The sequence below is a fragment of the Octodon degus genome, unplaced genomic scaffold (assembly GCF_000260255.1).
Source record: "Octodon degus isolate 3935 unplaced genomic scaffold, OctDeg1.0 scaffold00003, whole genome shotgun sequence".
NCBI lineage: Eukaryota > Metazoa > Chordata > Mammalia > Rodentia > Octodontidae > Octodon > Octodon degus.
In genome coordinates, this window is record NW_004524579.1 from 26,625,073 (window position 1) to 26,635,566 (window position 10,494).

Here is a 10,494-nt window from a genome sequence, read left to right on the forward strand (position 1 = left end):
TTGCTGGCTAGGCTACCCTGAGCTCTCAGTAAGCCTAATCATTCTTGCCATTTTCTGAAGAACTTTCTGGAAGTGCTTTTTTGTGAGGATTATTTATTTATTTACTTATTATTATTTTTTAATGTATTTAGTACAAGGACTACAGGGTCTTACTACACAGATCGGACTCATAGTGATCCTTCTGTTTTCAGCCTCCCAAGTGCTGGGATTACAAGTGCGCCCCACCACACCCAGTCTCTTTTGCCATCTCAGTGCAGCCTGGAGGCGGGGCCAGCACGGCACACTGGGGATCGTACCTTATTTTGTGAGGATTTTAGTTGTAGTTGCCTCAATATCCTGAACTGATTCGAAACTTTTACCTTTCATGGTCATTCTGAACTTGTGGAAGAGTCAGAAGTTGTACAGCGCCAGATCTGGTGAATAAGATGGATGAGGACGCATCGTAGTATTTATACAGCCTCACCTTTCCATTGGCTGGCCCTTGGCAGCAGTGTCCATTGTAATTTTGATCTTACCTTGTAAAGACATTCCCTAAAAAGGATTTCCAAGACTGCTTCAAAAAGTGACAAGAACAATGAGATAAATGTGTTTGAAATGAGAAATATTTCAAAGAGGATTAATGCCAATGTGTCTGTTATTGTGATAACTTTGAAAAATGTAAATATTAACTATGTTTTTATTACATTATTATAATTCCTTTACAAACGAGGAAATGGAGGCCCAGAGAGATTAAGTGATTTTCCCAAGGTTACATAGCTACTAAGTAACAGAGTCAACATTTGAGCAGGGTGCCTGGCCCTAAATTCTGTGCCTTTACCTCTATGCTATATGAATTACAATTAATGGAGAAATGGCAGACTTAGAAAAGGTAATTATGACATATCAAATAATAAGAGATCAATATTTAGCATATGCAATTAACCTGTATAAGTCAATAAGAAATAAGATTACAATATAAAAATGGCATAAAAATACAAGAAAACGGCTAGTGTGTGTGAGATGTATTCAAACAAAGGAATCAAATAAATGTAAACTATCCTAACAAGATAGTACTTTCTACTTTTAGAATGGCAATTTTTTCACAATAATACTGGGGATTGAACACAAAGCCTTCCCAATGAGCTACTTTCCCAAAACTTTATTTTGAGGCAGTCATTAAGTTGTCCAAGCTGGGCTTGAACTTGCAGTCCTCCTGCTCTGCGCCCCAGGGAGTCGAGAGCCAAGGATTTTAAAAAAATAGATAAACTATTCTGATTGACCACAGAAGTCTATCATATAGCTGAAATAGAATTCACTTAAATTTCAAGTCTGGCAGAGTCAGGGTTTAAGAACGAGGAGGAAGAAAATAAGAAAGCCCTCAAGGTCTACTCTAGTTAAAATGTTTACTAGATGAAGTTTATGTATGTCAGTCTTTGACAGTTGTTTCTTACTGCCTCATGCCTCTTCTTTTTTTGAGTAGGGTTTTTTGTTTTTGTTTTTGTTTTACTAAAGCATAGTGTTCAGTTTTTTGAATGGCCACAGAATTTCCACACAGTGGGTGGGCAGTTGCTGCCTAGTGATTTCTCTGAAGCTGACCATCCGTATCTCTGGTGCTGGCCACATTGATTCCAGCCATTGTGAAGCCCTCCTGCCTTCTTTCTTGGCCCCTGATGTAGTCTCATTGCTTTAAGCATTTCTCTTCCCATCCCCTTCTAGAGCTCTATTTTAAAATTTTGATTTCCCATGTCCTCAGCCCAAGTTCTTTTGTTTGTTGGGGTTGATTTCCACACAGAAATTGTCAGACGCTTTTAACTGAACTCACGTTCAAGTGTCATGTTCATGTGTCCATGGCTTGTAGAACTTTATTTTTATATTTATTTACTTATTTTTGTAGAATTTTAGCTGGCCCAGAGTTGTTTTTGATTTAAAGTCAAAGCTCTTTAATACAAAATAAACTTTGATTTGCATTGAGATAGCAGAGCAAAACCAAAGGAACTTTTCCAGGACATATTGAAGCAGGGCAGTTTGCCTTACATATGGTCTGGCTCAGCTTGAGAATCTTTCCTCCAAGCAACTCCCCTAAGCTATGCCTGATTTTATCCGTTGGTTTCATTTTTTCACTCCTGAACTTAGAGATCCTTTAGGTTTGTGCCAGTATTTATTTGTCTCTCCCCTTTCCAACCCCATCGTTTCTAAGTAGCAGCTGCCATGGAAAGGTGGAAAGAGGTATGAGCCATGCTTCATAAACATGGATTATTGATTAATTGGAGATGGCCTCAAACAAGTAAATAAAAAGAATAAGAGTAAAACAAGGGCCTGGGGAGATGGCTTAGTAGAATAAGCGCTTCCCTGGCAAGTGCAAGGGCCTGAGTTCAATCCCTGGTTCCACCAAAAAAAAAAAAAAAAAAAAAAAAAAAATAAAAAAAATATAAATTAGGATTCAAATTACTTGGACTCCCAAATCGCTATAGTTATCAATGCCTGTTAGCCTTGAGTTTTCTTACACCACACGCTTGCGTGTGTGGGTTGCAGTGGGAAAGGGCTGATAGAAGAATCTAGAGGCAAAAGCAGGTCTGAGCAGGCAAGGGACCAGATTCAGAGGCCAGTTGGGGAAACGGAATGTAGATACTGGACCAACGCTAATTAGCTCAGTCAAAACAAATTCACACTCCACCTGATTTAATGCATTCACTGAGGGCCAGTGTTCTGGGACTCCCTAGGTTTAGGCAGCGGACAGATGCCACATGTGCATTTTCGTAGTGCAGAGGCCTAGAATAGAGGCTAGGATTATCTCCCTGGAAAGGAGAAATTATGATTATATTTTAAACTTCAATCTGCCTTTGCTTCTGCCCTGGTTATAAGCCCAAGATGACTTGAGTGGGATTGTTCTGTGATTAAAGCCTTGACATTCTGTCACAAGGGAGAGTACTATATTATGACCTCAAGGACTTACTCTTTGCCTTTCTGAAGAGGTATCAGTCCTATTGCTCGCTCTTTATCAGACAGACATGTTTCTTCTTGCTGGCTAGGCTACCCTGAGCTCTCAGTAAGCCTTCTTTGTAGTTGGCCAAAAACAAACTCAGAAATGTTGCTTTTTAACTTTGCGTTCATTCCCTGATAACCTTGCTGCTGTTGTCTTTCTTCTTCAAGGAATTCTTCTTCTTTCTTGTTACCTTCATCTATTTTGCACTTTCTACCTTTTCTCTTTGTTTTTCTTGTAGTTTTATTGAGATGCAATGTTATGCAATGAACTGAACACATGTAAATCATATAATTTGATATATGAAGCCATCATCAAGCTGCAAAGTCATTGCCACAATCAAGATTGTGAATGTGTCACCTCTGGGTCCCTTTTCATACCTTTATAATTTTTCTGCTGCTGTCTTTCTGGGCAATCATTGATCTGTTTTCTGTCATTTTAATTTGCTTTTTCTAGAATTTTACACAAGTGGAGTGCACCTAGGTTTTTTTTTTTTTTTTTTTTAAGTTAATGGTTAAAAAAATGACGATAAGGGGGCCATCCAGATAGCTCAGCAGATTAAAGTGCCTACTTAGGCAGACACAGGGACTGGGGTTCAATCCCCTGGCATCCCGTGCTGGCCCTGCTCTCACGGCATGCTGAGATGGTGATTGAGGCTGGGCATGGTGGTGTGTACCTGTAATCCTAGTGCTTGGGAGGATGAAAACAGGAGGATCACTACAAGTTTGATCTGTGTGGTGAGACTCTATAGACCCAGATATATATACCCCAAATTCATTTGTTAAGTTATTACAAAGACTAAAGAATTAGCAGCAGAAGTACTTGGAAGACTTCATCCCAGGTCACTTGTTCTGTTATAGAAAACTAACCTAAGAGGGTTGAAATGAAAAGAATGACCTAAGAGGCAGGCTCGAGAAACAAGGTGGACACAGCTGAGGCCAGCTGGAAGCACCCGTGTCTGTGGGCAGATCTGGAGCTGGGTGTTCTCCAAGAGATTGCCTAGACAGTCTGAATTAATGTAGGCCCCGAAGTGGTAAAAGACTCTTGCCCCTGTGGAGAATGACAGACACTGGTCCTTCCGAGACTTCTGCCTTTTCTTCTGGGGATAAGGGCATTTCTAGGCCCCAAAGAGGCATCTTAACTTGACCCTGTTTCCTGCCAGCTCCTGTGCATTTTAACCAACCTGCTAGCATACAGGTGATGCACACAGGCCTATTCAGAGGGTACCTAGCACTGAGTTTTAGGATAAATGAGAACTACAAATATCCCCTTGATGTTGCTTAGATTCACCTTTTTTCTATGAAAAATTCATTAATCCATTCAAACACATCTATACTTCTTTGTCTTGCTCACCTTTGTTAATAAAGCTCACAGTTTCTTCTGTTGGTGGCAACTTGCCATCTCTATTTGTCTTGAGGAAGAACTGCTTCAAGTGAGTTTTAGAGAATGAAAAAGACTTCTATCAATCTTGCTCCTGAGGGAAGAGGCACCAAGTTATTTCCTACAATTGTGAGCAGAATCCTGAGACAGTTCAGATCATTTTCAGTGATCAATATTTGCATCCTCCAACTGTCCGGCAACTGACAGTGCGGTATCTACCTCCGTGCTGTGTTCATTAGCCCTTATTCAGTCCAGTCCCAGCTGTGGTACACGGGCTGCTCACAGACTGAGATCGCATTCTTCTCATCTCTCTAAAGTGGTTTGCACTCCTACTGTGAAGTGGGATTGTGGGGTATTCCCCATCTTGGTTCATGTGCTTCCTCGTGATGCTCTTCTCCATCACACTCCTCTCGGTCTTCATCCCCATGCCTGGCATTTACACATTGCAGTGGACGTTGCCTCTAATGCTGGTTTATCACTAGGTAGAAATCTAAATTCAGTAATAGCCTCGCTACCATTGTTGTGGTTTATGTCTAGATGTCCCCTCAAAGCTTCAAGTGGCCATAGGTGGGGCTTTTTTAAAGGTAGCTGGGTATGTGATCTTTTTTTAGATCTAGGGTGTGTGTCATGCTGGGACTAAAGGTGTGTGATTACTAAGTTAGTCTACTGATTCTTTTTCTTCCCAGCCTAAGGCAGATAGCCTAGATAGACTATTAAAAGAGCAGAAAGAAGTTTCTCGTGTCATTTGTAATTTGCTGATTGCCTTGCTGCCTTCTGCCTGCTGTGAATGGTTTCTCCTCTGTGATGCCCCTCCACCATATCACCCTGCCTCGGAGCCAGCCAACGGTAAGCTGAGACCTCTACAAACTGTGAACCATAGTAAACCTTACCTCCTTTAACCTTGGGTTGTCGGTATTGTGTCCCAGTAAGCAGAAAAGTAACAAAGACAGTCATCATTACTGCCTAAAACAGATGGCTACTTCCCTTTCATCCTGCAAGCAACCCAGGAATTTAAAGGTGTGTCACTGGAGACCCAGAGGACAGCCCTCAGAGCTAAACATGTGGGGAAAACAGAAAGCCAGTTGCCAGTGGCTGGTGACACCGTTTGCTCATGGCCAAAGTCAGTCACTTAGAGGTACTTTCCTTTTTATATTTCACAACATGAAACTACTGACATTGGGAGGGGAGGAAATACCTGGCAGGAATGTGGATGACACAACTGGGAGAGCAGGAATGAGTAGACTACCCATATAGAGGCATGGAGGCTTCCTTGCTGGAACAGGGAGTCCCAAGGCTGGTGGACAGCCTTGCTAAGAAAGCTAGAAAAGATGTTCTTTGCTCAACTCCTGTTCAGAGGGGTGAGAGTGTGAGCTGAGAACTAGGAGGAAATAATACTAAGACTTATCACATTAAATAATGTGATACGCAAACATTTTTATCCACTAATTGATGCTGATGAAACCCAGAGTAATAAGAATGAACAGGTGCACATGTGGGATATGATGAATGAATTTCCTAATTGCTCTTCTTTGCCAAGGACATTAGCCAACATTCAGCCTTCCACCTTAGCATAAATGCTGCCTTACTCTATCTCCCCTAAAATATGGGCCTCAATTTCTTCTCATATTTCAAAAAAAAGTTAGGGGCCAGGGAGATGGCTCAGTAGAATAAGTGCTTGCCTGGCAAGCACAAGGGCCTGAGTTCAATCCCCAGTTCCACCTCAAAAAAAAAACCCAAAACAAACAAACAAACAAACAAACAAACAAAAAAGTTACAATATATCCTTTGAAACAAACTTCAGCTGCTTCATATAAGTGAATTTCACTTTATGCAGCAGACATAATTATATAGTTTATAAATATAAATATAAAATAGTGATTAATATATTAATTGCTGTATAAAGTCCTCTCAACTATGTTTTCTCATTTAACCTTTATAATAATCTATGTGAGAGATATTTTTTCTTGGCAGAGAACAAAATTGACATTCAAAGATGTAAGTGGCTCATAAAAACTTCTTAGTAGACACTTGGATTTAAAGATACTAGAGTCTACAGTGCTTCTTTTCTTGAAGCCGCTAGTTTTTAGATGACTGTCAGAGTGAGCTAGGTTTTCATCTGTGTAAATCTGTAGGCTTCCCTACCTTCATCTACCGTGAGGTGGGGAATCCCCATCTCAACTTTCTCCTTTCTGTTGCTTCACATGATGGGAATTTGGCAGTCACTCAGATTTACAGACTTGCCCAACTGGCTGGCTGTGGGATGCCCAGAATTATGTGCATTCCTGAAGAATGCCTTGAAACATCCTACCACGTGTGTAGCAGGAGGATGCGTCACCTGAGGAGAGGTGTGGTGAGCAGGAATCTAATAGGTGAGGCCTGAACACACTCTAGTCATTGCTGAGGCAGGCCCAGAAGATTCTAGAAGTAATAGAGGATCTAGCTTGAAATCAGCCCATTCCTGGGCCCATCATATTTAGTTCTCACTGTACTTCTATATGTTTTCCTGTCTTTATCTTAAGTGGAAAAACTGAGGTATGGAGAAGCTAGATTGTCAAAGGTGAGCACTTGCAAGTAGTGGTCAGGATCCCAGGTCCTTGTTCACCTGCAAATTGTTTTTAATTGCTATGTTGTGTTGAATATAGAGTTAGGCAGGATAATGATTTGTATTACATACTCTCACACCTGTATTTGAAATGTTTCTTTGACTTGTAGTGGAAAGATGAAAGCTGAGAGGGGAAAAGTTGGTGGAGTGAGGAGCAGAAGGCAGCATCTCATTTGTATGCTTCACTCAGCAGAAAAAATCCTGTCATCAGCACCTCCTTCTTCCTTATAAGGCAGAAGAAGGGTGCTCTGTGCCTGCCTGAATTTACTGTTGGGAGACGCCTTCCTCCCCCCTCAGCCAGCCCTCCAGCGAGCCTCATGAACCTGTGCAGCCTGAGGGCCTCACATACCACTCTTCCAGGGAAGTTGTGACGCTGAAGACTGGCTCCCCAGCCCCTGCCTCTCTTTTCCAAATGAATATATCCAGGTATGGATATAAACAAATTACTAGAAGACCATCCATACACTGTAATCTGAAAAAATTTTGGCCAATTGGAAGGCTGTAATTTGCTCATTGTGATAATTAATGGCCTGTCCTCTCTCTTTTGTTTATTCTCTGTCACCAGTGGAATTCTTCAATGGGATTGAAGTCCACAAAATTTAGGTTGAATACAGATTCTACTGAATATTTTTTAATGCTATTTTATACAGTAATACAGACACTTTCCCATCAAGGAGTTGGTGATCAATACTAATTCAGCCCATGCTGTTGTACAGATCTTTATTGGGACTGAACCAGTTTAACATTTTAGAAAAGATAAGAAAACAGCTTATGTGTAAATAAACATGAGTGCATGGGTATGCAAGGAATGGAAACAGGCAAAGATGACCAGACCAAATAAGAGGGGGGGGTGGGAAAATGGCTCAGTGGAATAAGTGCTTCCCTCGCAAGCACAAGGGCTTGAGTTCAATCCCTGGTTCCACCAAAAAAAAAAAAAAAAAGGATGACCAGAGACACCCTGCAATGAACCACAGGCCAGCAAAAGCTGGCACTGCCGGAATGTGCTCCTTAGAATCTTGAGTACTAGCATAAGAAAAAGACAAAAGGTAAATGCTCCATCCCCTGAGCTAGGACTACACCACCCTAAAGCTGCCAAGTAGTCTGCCTTAATTTGTGCAAAATCAGGAAATGTTTATCTCTTAGTATTCACAAGATTTACCTGAGCTCTGCAGGTGGACAGATTACTCTGTGAATAAAAGACTCTGGAAGAATTCTCAAGTGGTGCTTAGAATATGAGCTGGAGTTTCTTTCAGTGTTCCAAGCCTTGCATCACCCTAGCCTGACAATGTGTATGCAATTTGCCAGCAACTCCCAGTGACTCTGCCTAAACTCTATGAAGACACAACTGGCTGACACTATAGCAGTGTGAGATGGTACAGGAAGATGCTGGTGAAAGGGGTCTGGCTGCTCCAGGGAAGTGGGAAGACGGTGAACCTCTGGCTGTGTATATAATGTCTGAATGGCAATGCACTATCCATGGGATGCCAGTGTCCCTTTATTTTGGTCTGGAAAACTTTCTCATGCTTAACAAGTAAGTGTTATAAATGTTGTAATGAGTGATCGCCCAATTCCTTAGGAAAGGTAAGCAGTAATGAATTAAAACAGCAAAAATGAAGTACAGAAACAAATGGCTTACATAATGTCTCATGGGTCAGTAATGCAAATCTAAAGTTTCTGATTCTAGTAAATGACCCACCAGGAGGGAGCCTGCTGCTTTCTCTCCTTGTACCAATTTCTTTCTACCTTAAGTCCTTTTTTTTTTTTTTTTTTTGGTGGTACTGGGGATTGAACTCAGGATCCCGTGCTTGCCAGAAAAGCACTTATTTTACTGAGCTATCTCCTCCTCAGCCCCCTTTAAATAAACCTTTCTTTTTTATTTATCTATTTCTTGTTTTTATTTTTATTTTTGGCAGAACTGGGGATTGAACTCAGGACCCTGCCCTTGCCAGGCAAGCATTATTCTACTGAGCCACCTCCCCGGCCCCTTACCTTAAGTCTTGGGGTAATCAGATAGATTCTTCTTTTTGGTCTTCCTTTCTGGTTCTTTTAGAATGCAAAAGCCATTTTTGTTAATAGCTCAAGTGACATAAGCATTGTTTAGATCAGATTCTGATAATAGGCAAAACCGCAGAAGCCACATCAGCCAACAACATGAGGAAAAAATGCAGCGTAGAGGCTGAGGAAGAGGGGGATATTTTAAAGTGAACAGCAGGTAAAGGACGGTAAGGAAAACAGCAGAGTATTGTCTCTAAGGACCACGCCTTCACAGAAACAGGCAAGAGCAGTCAGAGGATGCCCCAACAGAACTCAGAAAATAGCCACTGGTGTAGAGCCCTAAAGCAAACAATGAATTAGGAAAAAGACAACTTAAAAATAGTAGATCAGGCTGAGGAGTTAGCGTGGTGGTCTAAGCGCCTGCCTGGCAAGCTCAAGGACCTGGTTCAATCCCTGGCACCACATACCATGCCAGCCCAGGAATTGCAGGCACACTGAGCTTGCCACCCAAACTGGGTGTGGTGGCACATGCCTATAATCCCAGTGCTGGGGAGGCTGAGACAGGAGACTCACTACAAGTCAGGGCTGAGTAGTGAGATCATGTACTAAAATAAATGAATAAATAAAGTACAAGAGCTTTGCCCTACTTGTCCTCCCTCACCTTCCTCCTCAATTAGTGCAGCCTGCAGGTGGTTTCTGGTCCCATTTCCAGAAGGAAATAGCTCTTGTTCTCCAAGAACTGTGTTTATCTGTCCTGACCCATCTGTGGCTGCCTAAGGCACTAACACAAGGCTCATGCTTTTGTCTAACTCAACTCAGAGCCCACCTGGGTGGGAAAACATCCACATGGGAGCACGCCTTGAAAATGATGCTGGCCAAATGCAGATCCATCTGCTGTTGGGGTGAAATGATTACAAGTGGCCCAAATGACAGACCACTAAAAGTGACCCCACTTTTAGTGGCGGGGATAGTTGGGAGCGAATTTCTTCGGGAAATAAGACATTCAAGGGTGTCCACTGGAGAATTTAGAAAGTCGTCTGCATGCCTGGAATACGATGAGTGCATAGAAAAGATCTGAGGAGAGCTTTTGCCTTCAGCTCTGGCTTATCTTTGTGCTCAGCACAAACAGGAAGGAGAGGCATAGGCAGGGCTGCAAATGAACCAACTAAATGTTGGAGAGAGGCCCCAGCGTGGTGTCTAGAGGCGAGCTTGGAGTGGTTTCTTTTTCTTTTTGTCTTTGTCTTGTCCTTTCTCTCTCTGTCTCTCTGTTCCTTTCTCTCTCTGTCTCTTCTCCGATGCTCAAGAGAAACTTTGTTTAAACACCAGCTGAATATAAACTAAAAGAAACAGAGACTTCAGAGATCACTCATGACAAAGAATACAGACATTACAAAAATCATTTAGAAAAACCACGAAGCATAAACCAGACACACATGTGTAAATATCGTATAGTCTCCCTAGTATAAGAACTCCAAAGAGGAAATACAAATAGAAAGATATAATACAAGTAAAAGGAAAGCAGGATCTCAAGGACTAACTAATCAAGAGAGGGAAAGGA